The sequence below is a fragment of the Phasianus colchicus genome, chromosome 2 (assembly GCF_987193195.1).
Source record: "Phasianus colchicus chromosome 2, bPhaCol1.hap1.1, whole genome shotgun sequence".
Lineage (NCBI taxonomy): Eukaryota > Metazoa > Chordata > Aves > Galliformes > Phasianidae > Phasianus > Phasianus colchicus.
In genome coordinates, this window is record NC_143437.1 from 68,121,091 (window position 1) to 68,130,637 (window position 9,547).

General features: G+C 41.5%; 1 long non-coding RNA gene across 1 annotated transcript; it reads left to right on the top strand.

Moving 5' to 3' along the window:
• Positions 1-5,059: 5,059 nt before the first annotated feature.
• Positions 5,060-8,966, top strand: LOC149919092 (uncharacterized). The gene is made up of 3 exons (XR_016464760.1): positions 5,060-5,135; positions 5,714-5,847; positions 7,279-8,966. It is a non-coding gene; the product is annotated as an uncharacterized LOC149919092 (long non-coding RNA).
• Positions 8,967-9,547: the final 581 nt, after the last annotated feature.

Below are 9,547 nucleotides of genomic sequence, written 5' to 3' on the forward strand. Positions count from 1 at the left end.
AGCAGATTTTAAACCTCTCAAAAGACCATTAGGAATGAAGCCAAATTCTTATTCATTTGTAGATCTGAACAATCTTCTTCAGCAAATTACGGAAATATGTGATACTGTATAATTATTTTCCTGTTAAACTCAGTATTTCAGAACTTACTATTTACTTGCAGTTGCTTCATCTCACATCTGTTTTCCACCTCTTATTCACAAGAGTTCCAGCCCAAGTCCTTTGTCTTCTGATTTCCAGAAGCTCTATAAATTTCCAGGAAATTTCAACCTCAGGTCTCCTCCCCCTGCTGGTAGAAATCTTCCGGGTAGGTTCTCTCTCACCCCAAGACAGCTTTCTGTTCTCTTTTTTTCTCCTTTTTATTAAAGAATAAGGAGTGAGGTTTTAGCTGGCCTGTGCTGACTATGGTTCCATTTCACTTGGTTCAAATGGAATCACTGTACATGCTGCAGGACCAGTCCTAAGGATCTCTGTGGTGAGAACAGCCCACCAAACTAGGAGGAAGCAGCAGGGCTGGTTCAGACACCCGCACGGAGAGCAGCTGTGGCCATGGAGCAGAGAAGGTTGGTGTGAGGGATCACGACCCAGTTTGGGAGGACATCTGCACGAGGGTAGGTAGTAGCCTAACAGGAGTAAAGAAATGCATTTTCTCAACCTGTTTCTAGGGCCAGTGGTTCAAACCCCGTGGTGGGAATTACCCGAGATCATGCTGCAGAATGTAAGGAAGACTTGCTGCAGAATATAAGGAAGGTTTTTTCTTCCTGTAAAGCATTGCCCAACTGGTGAGGTACTTTATGGATAGAGTTTGGACAGGAAGGATGGTCTTGTAATTATGGGATTCAGTGGCAAATCAGGAAATCTGGGTTTAATAACCAACCGTGACACAGATTTCCCGTGTGACCTTCACCAGATCACTTACTCACCCTATGACTCAAGTCCCAGTTTGTAATGTGGGGCAGCAATACTGCCTTTCTCACACCTTTTGCCTTCCTGTCTACTTAGACTGCTCTTCCACTCAGCAGGTGTTTCCTCCCACTACACGTAGCACCTTATCCCAAAGAGATCATTTTTGGTTTGGTTTCCATCTCATAACTGATGGTACTTTGATATTACTTCAGTTCATAAAAATTGTCATGGGTCCGGCAAGAATTATCTGTGTAGCTGTTCTGACAATATGCTTCATGGAAATGTAACTTTGTGGAGTCCCTTTTCATGTGAAATAACTATTTCTTTCAGAAGAGGAATTCAAGTACAGTAATAAGAGAGTTGATCCCGCTGATATATCACTAAGTAAAATCTGACATGCAGATATAATGAAAACATGAGGCAGTTTAATAATGAAAAATGTATAGTCCTGAGCTAATGGCTGAAAAATGTTTAGTGAAGGATTACAGTGAAGTAAAAAACCACAAGAAAGAAATTCAGATAGATTAAACATTGGGAATTCATTTGTAAGTCCAGACAATCTATGGGCTGTAACATACTTTTATGGTGCAACAGGATGCAAAGAAATCATTTTTCGAAAGACTTATTATCCTCCTGGTAGGACTACTTCTGTAGTCTTCATCAAGCACTATGAATCTGCCTTTGAAATTCCTGTCTAACCTGAGGGTCCTTTGGTGCCATACCCACTGGGAAATGGGCACTGAAGCGAAAGTCCAAGGCTGAGTGGTTGAGAATGGAGGTGCTGGCTACAGCTGTAGGGAAGACTTATTATTACTGAAAAGAACACAGTTGCATGAGATGAACTGAGACCAGACTGAATTGACTCACAGGTGAGTCACCATGGAGTAAGAAGCACAATAGGACTGTCTGAGAAAGGCCTGGATTGGAATACCAAAAACATGTTGAACCCATACCCTGTGTGCCTCCACATCCAGAAAACAGGAGACTGCATGTAGTGGGGGCTGAGGGCTTGGAGGTCTCTCAGATCTATACTCATAGCTGAGAAATAGAACTTCTGAGGTAAGAAATGTTGCAGGTGAGTAGAGCTATCCTGAGTATTCAGAGAAGTGTAATGATTAACAAATGTAGATGTTTCTGGCGGAGCCAATCTCCTGGTTAATGGCTCTCCTCTTAGGAGTTACATAGGTCTAAGAATTAATTGAGATATCCAGAGTGTAATCAATGATCCAATATTAACACATCCAGAAGTTTAATGTGAAGTGGTGATTGCTATAAAATCCCAAGTGAAGAAATTCTCCAGACATTTTCTCTTAACTTCTAGACCTTGGAAAACTTGCTATTTCTGTTTTCACTCTAACAACATTCTGCTGCACTTTAGTCTGAAGCAGATGAAGGAGATGAGGACTGTGCATGCCAGTGGAAGAAAATGAAACCAGAGCACCATGTCAGTCACAGGCCACACTATGGTGGATGATACTGTGGTGCTGGTTGTTCTTTTCGTGTATTCAGTGGGGCTTAACTGAGAGGTGTGACTGAACTAAATACTCCCAGGTAGGCATTTTTTCTTCTGTATGAGTAAGTATTTGCACATGGCCACACTTTCTCAGTTGCCATGAAAGCAATCCACCTTTGTCCCATCTCTGTACAGATGCTTCCCTTTTTCCATCAACTTACCAATGTGTAAGGAGAGATTTGAAGCATCTTAGTGGTTCGACAGCATTGTTTTTTCACCACTACCAAGTTACAATTGGTCTTAGCACTCATTGTAAATGTGGCCTGTGAAAGATAATCTTTTTTGTTAACTGGAAATGTTGATTCACCCTCTTTTACCTGTCCTTTAACTTACTGTGTCTTTGGGGCTTTTTTTTTTTTTTACACTTCCAGAAAGAGATTCCTTCTGAGCCCCTTTTATCACGTGAAAGCAAACTCTCAGCTCATCTCATGCAGGGAGCTTGCAGCCCTTCTTTTGGCTCTTCTAGGCACCCCATGGCTTGATTGGGTGCAAGTGGTTGGACTCTGAGGACGGCCAATGGGACCAGTTCTGGGAGGTTACTTTTACTGGAGAGGAGACCTGAGATGCACGCCTGTCAATGAGCCCTTTTTCTCTACCCTTCTTTTGCCAAGGACTGGGTGTGCTGGATCCCAGGGCTGGCATGGCTCCAGCTTTCAGGAGGCCAAGCTTAGAGCAGCCTGATGCCCCCTGTTTGTTGATTGTGGTTTAAACCCATTTCCCACCCCTTTTCTGTCCCCAACCCAAGCTTCTTCGTGTGTTAGCATTATGATACTATTAACTGGTTAATTATCTCTAACTAAGTAGCTGCCTGCCTCTTGGAGGCATCTAGAACATCTTAACTCATCTGAGAGTCAAAGCCTTTACATCAAGCGCAGTTGGGACCAGATAGCTCATGCTTTTATTCCCTGACTTTGTGGCCTGGGATTAACCCTTCTTATACTTTCACATTCTATAAAATAGATGTTATTGCAGGACCCACCATCTCTAAAGCTTTCAGAACATGCCCACTACTATTTTATCCGAGAAACACAGCAAGCAGGGAAGATGCATGGCATTACCATCCTTTTGTAATCCAAATCCTTTGTAAAGGATTTTCTGCACAGTCTTCTTCTCAGTTTTCTACTATAGTTTTCCAGTTTCTCTTTGTGCTTTTGCTTTTTAAGTTTTGTTAGGGTTTATTTAAGCTCCCAGAGCATAAAAATCAACATAAAATCTTTAAGAGCTAGTTTACGTTGACCAGCTGTCACAGAAAGAGAGAGAAATGTGTGGGATAGTGGTGGACAGTATGTGCACAGAGGAAGGTAGGCATTTTAGAGTTGTTAAATCCTATTGCTAAGCCCAGGGCTTAACAGGCTTCACATTTTTTTTGCTTCAGGGTATCATGGTACAGTGAAAGCAAGCTGATGGGCTCCATTAGCATGAATGATAGCTTCCTTCTACACACAAGTCAATTTGCAGGTAAAGTTTTTTTTTCACACTGTCAAGAGATAAAGAAAGCCTTTCTGAAAATGTCCCGGAGCTGATCTTAGGGCAAGGGAGGGTCTCGGTTCAGTCAAAGCAAATGTTTGCTGACATTGTTCAGCTATTTTGGAAACTGTTAACCGTTGTTTTCAGCCTGACAAAATTAATAAGTGGGTTCCCTGAAACTGAACATTAATCTCTGTCATCACCAGCTTCACTTCTTAACGCTTCAGAAGGTTTTGTTAAAATCTCACTTCAATTTAAATAATAAAAGGGCCCCTTCACAAAGCTCTGTTCACACAATAAATGCTGTGTGCACTTTTTTTTCTTTCTTTCTTTTTTTAAGATTAAAGCAGTTTTGTATGTTCTCTTCGCAGTCTGTCTTTGGTTTCTTTTTCCACTTGGTTCAGTTGAGTCTTTTGCCAGTGGATGAAGTGGAAAAGGTGGAAGCACTTTCTTAAAAAAAAAAGAAAGCAGCCCATGTGTTGGGCTGCAGAAATCTAAAGATAGACAATGGAGTCAGGCGGAGAATATGTAAAGTTTTAGATCCCACCACAGCATGGGTATTACTTGAAGCATTTAGGCATTACCTGATGTCACTGTTTGTACCTTTAAAGAGAAATTTAACCTGCATGCTCTAACATATCAGAAGAATTAAAACACATGTAAGTGACTGCCTAAAGTCTGAAGTGGCAATGCTGTTGTAAATATTTACAGTGCAGTAAGACACTGGTGTGTAACATGCCCACAATTCCTTAACAAGCTGTGGTTAGAGTAGATATTGTGGTTATGATAGAAATGTAAATAAGATAAATTATAATATGAGTGATACAGAGAATGTCACACAGCGGTGAATTCTCAGTACTTCCCGAGGCAGAAAAAAAAAAAGTGGCCTGGTTGGAACATTTTGTTTGTGACTGATCTCTGCTTGTTTTCCTTCAGAAACTTTCAGGATCCTGTTGGTAGCTTTGTGTTGTTCCTTTCATTGCAGCTCGGCATGGAGCGGTTGATGGTATTGATTGGAGTGAGGAGGCTTAGCGGGGCTCATGATACTATTACTCAGGCTGTCTGCATCCTTCTGCTTCCTGGGGTTTCACCCCCTAGGGCTTAATGTCATTAAAATTGCTGAAAATACTGCAAATAACAAGCGTAGCAGCACTTTCCAAAGACTGATAAGGTTGTCTGCCAGCTTTTACAGATCAGAGTGAAATTTTGGCCCCGTGAAGTCAGTGCTAACATCGTGCTAACTTCAAGAAGGTAAGAATTTTACTTTTCGTATTTATCATTCTGTTAGAGCACGCCATTGCTGCCCATTCATGCTCTTTCATTTTCCATTTCTTTACTAAAAGGAAACCCATCTCTGGTTCACAAGGTACCAGGAACTAGAAGCATACAAGGAAATTGGCAGGAACTGACTGCTTTATGGGCAGACTGTCTGCATTGGTAATGAAGCTTGTTATAAGAACCTCCATGGCTTTATAAAAGTTCTGTTCTCTCTCCAAGGACATCATGGGTCTCTCTCATTTATGGGCATGGTGCAGCATGCCTCACTCACCCAGTAATGTTTGCCATAGCCAGACATAACCTTTAATATTCATTTATTTGGGGAGATAATACAACATGCTCCATTGTGAATTACTAAAGAAGGAGAATTCTGTGAACAGTTTTTCTGAAGAAAGTGTTTGCTTACATCCCTGATCTGCAAGTTGCTGGAGGCTACAAGAGTGATTGCTGGGAAAGCATACCAGGAAAATGTTGCTGTGTTTTTTCTTGTTTTGTACTTCTCCAAAATTATCTACTTTTGGCCTCTGTGCCCATGTTTTTCTTCCCTTTAGGTATGGGAGGCAGCCCATCCCTAACAGATACTAAAACACAGAAACAAACAAAACAAAAAATGAAAAGAAAAAAAAGGGAGGCAAAGAGAATACACTGAAGAGGGGAAAAAAAGATGTGATCGCCGTGATTGCAGGTGAGAAAAATGATTAAAAAAAGATATAGAGGAGAGTCAGTGTATAAAAAAGAAGGGGATAGGGCACCCTCACTGCTCCCTTGAGATGCCCAAGTAGCTGTTGACTACTGACCCATGGTACTGTGCAAGGAGCTGTGGCAGAGCCAGGCATTTGTAAAAGGAGTTATAATCTTTACCTACCAAGTCTCCCAGTGACACCAGATAAGTTCAGAAAATGTGGAGGATCACCAACAACATTGCCTTCTGGGGGTGTGTAGGGATCTTAGCACTTTGTGTCTTGAGTGGGATGGACTGATGAAACAGGAGTGAAAAAGCATCATAATGATGTTGCCAAAGAGTGGTGCAAAGATTGTCTCTTGGGATATTGTGATGTCTTCTAGAGCAATCTGTGATGTAGCACCTGGGAAGGCTTGTAAACTTAGCCAAGGTAAGAGAATACTGCAGGTCTTATGCAGATCCCAGAGGACTGAGGGATTTAAGTAGGCCTTGCAAGCCCTGGAATAGATGGGAACAGGGACAAAGCAGGAAGGGCATTCTTTGAGCTGGGTAGGTAGTCTGAAATCTGCGTAGCAGTGTTGATCACACAGAAGAGCTTCCAGGTTGCAAGGAAGTCCTGATGGCTTTGCAAGGTCTCAAATAAGGCATCTCAGGTTGATAATCAAGAGTTGTTAGCTGTTTTGGAGCCAATGGAGGTAGTGGAAAAAGGCACATCTGCTCCAAGTTTTCCAAGTGACTTGCGTTGTCACATTTACATGAACTGGACATGAGATATTGCTCTAACATGGTCTTTTCTAGATAGATCATGTTCCTCAGCATAGATTTAGTACCATCAATATGGACTTCACCTGTAACCTATGCTGGAGAGCAACTCTGAGTTCATACTCCTCAGGTTTCAGTATTCCTCCTTTGGCAAGAGGCTGCCATGGCCCTCCTGTGTAGAGGGGAGGGAGCCCCACTCCCTGAGCCTTCAGCCCATAAAGTAATGAGGTCCAACTTGTGGATGCTCAAGGAGGGAAGGTTTGGATTGGATGTCAGGGGGAAGTTCTTCACAGAGAGAGTGGTGAGGTGCTTCTCAGAGAGGCTGTGGATGCTCCATGCCTGGAGGTGTTCAAGACGAGGCTGGATGGGTCCCTAGGCAACCTGGTCCGGTACCAGATCTGGAGGTTGGTGGCCCTGCCTGTGGCAGGGGAGTTGGAACTTGATGATCCTTAGGGTCCCTTCCAACCTAAGCCGTTCTATGATTCTCTTGATTGTATGATGCTCCAGAATGTGTAGTGAAAATCTGTAGTCAATCTGGTAGTGGGGGCTTTAGGGACAGCATGCCAGAAGGCCTCCAAGGAATTTGATCCATCGTATCTTCTCCTTTTATAAATACAAAGTGATGATTGATGAGATTTTGACAGCCTAAGCATGTGCATTTTTTTTTTTCAGTGTTTAACAGGAGAAAATGCTTCGACAGAAAAAAATGAAAAAAAGCATGGGAAAAGGAATACTGAGTGAATATTTAGGAAAAACTGACTGAATTAGACACTACTCTTTCTGATTCATTCTATTTGAATGCTGAGGCAGTTGCCATGTTTTTTGTAAGACACTTATTTTCAGCACCAACTTCCTGGAAGAAAAAGATGAATGCACTCTGTGCTCAGAAAGCACATACATCATGCTTGAGCCTCAAGCTGGCATTGGTGTTATTGGAACTTCTTTAATGCAGATTTTTTTTTTTTCCTCCCTGAGTAATTTGTGAAATTTGCTTATAATTTTTTAAAATGAGATAGAGTCCAATATGGGAAAACGTGCTGGCTCAGCTGCACACTTCTGCCTGCCCGACAAGGGTTAGTCATCAGCTTAAGTGGAGATTCTCCCTAGTCAAGACTAGACAAGGATGTAGTCCACCTTCCTCAGATGCAAATAGCTACAGCTGCTTTGTTTTCTGTTACAATACCATATAGTGGGAGAGAAACTGCAAATCTCAGTGACTATCAGCCATTGCTGGTGGGACAGTAGAAGGTCTGCACTGCAAGAAAAAAAAGCTACTGGAAAAGCTACATGGTTCCTAGCAGCAAAATCAGAGTTAGATGGGGTCAACTTCTCCAGCAGGTTTGCTGGTTCAGAAAGTACCAGTTTGTGAGGAATTGAACCACATCCCCCACTGCTGATGGGAAGTCATTGCTCTCCTCACCTGTCACACCAGGCTGATTGAAGACCTTGACATTCTGCAAGAGGAAGACCTCTGCACTGAATAATATTTAATTTGCTAGTATCCCTGTTGTCATTACCTTTCCACAGTGGATTTTCCTTATGGAAATGGGATTGAATAACACACAGTTCAGGTTACATGTCCCAGGCATTACCAAAGCGCATCTACTATTGTCTTTTTGGGGATCTTATTTTTCATCCATCTCTTGCATAATGGTACGCTCATAACAGAGACATAGAGACAGCCAACTCTCCACTTGTTTCTGTTGAGATGCCTCAGTGGGATGCACCATCTATGCTCATGCCTAGCAGAGAGATGTTCTGAATTACTCAGTGTCACTGTTCCTACTTGTTCTAGCCCTAAATCTAAGGCAAGCTGGGTTTAGCCTGGTGGTACAACATGAGACTGTTCACTTAGTTGTGGCCACTCACCAGAATCTTGCTCCCCTGCACCGAGTGATCCTTGAACCCATGCTGTTTTTCTCAAGTTATTCAAATGAGATGCTTGGAATGGATTATGGGAGTTATCCTCTCCCCCACAAAAGTTCTCAGCAATTTAAATTTCATCTGAAGAGGAAGTCATTAAAATGTGAAGATTAGAAGTGACCTAATTCTTACAGGGAAATTTAAACAAAGGTCTGAATCTTTACCCATTTTGCACAGTTCAAGATTTAATAAATAATGAGATGCTTATTTACCATGAGTACGTGTGTGCCCTTGGACTGAGAGACAGAACCACATTTGAAATTAAATCTGTCAACTTCTATAAATGTGGTTTTAATGATGAAATTCAGTGTCTTCTCCAAAAAACTTCTGAAAGAAAGATGTTTGTAAAGATGTTTGTTTAAGGCTCCCTAGACTTACCTATCCTTTCTCTGAAGTATTTTCTTCTTTGAAATTTATAAATATGATGTACATTATTATTAGGCTGATCTGCATACACAATGAATAGAGAATGTAGTCCAAATACATCTTATTAAAAAAAGCACTAAAAGTGCCATTTCTCATCATCTTTCTTCCGTAGCCTCTCAGACAACTTTATGTGAGAAAATGCCACTTACAAACTGCTCTGCCTTTGCAGAGATCTTAGCTTGGATCTTTGGCTTCAAATCAACAAAAAGAAAAACCAAGCAAACAAATAAGCTGTCTGTCTGATTATCTAGGTACCTATCTGGGTTTTATAATCTCGCTGTCCTCATTGTTCCCATCTGACTATGCTCTACATAAAACCAGCAACAGTGACAGCACAGTCTCTACTGAATTCACCTTTTTCAGAGACAGACTCAGAGATATTTTGGATTTTCATCTTCCCATGTCTTCTTGAATAATTATATGTCTCTTTTTTTCTTTTCTATCATATTTTGGAGAGCAAAGGCAGTGTCCAGATGGGCAGTGTCACACACTGAGATGCCATTTAGAAAATGAGAAAGTCATCTTTGCTACTCACATACACTTAAGATATTTCATTAAGTTAAATGGGTGATTGCAAGTAATATAGTGTATC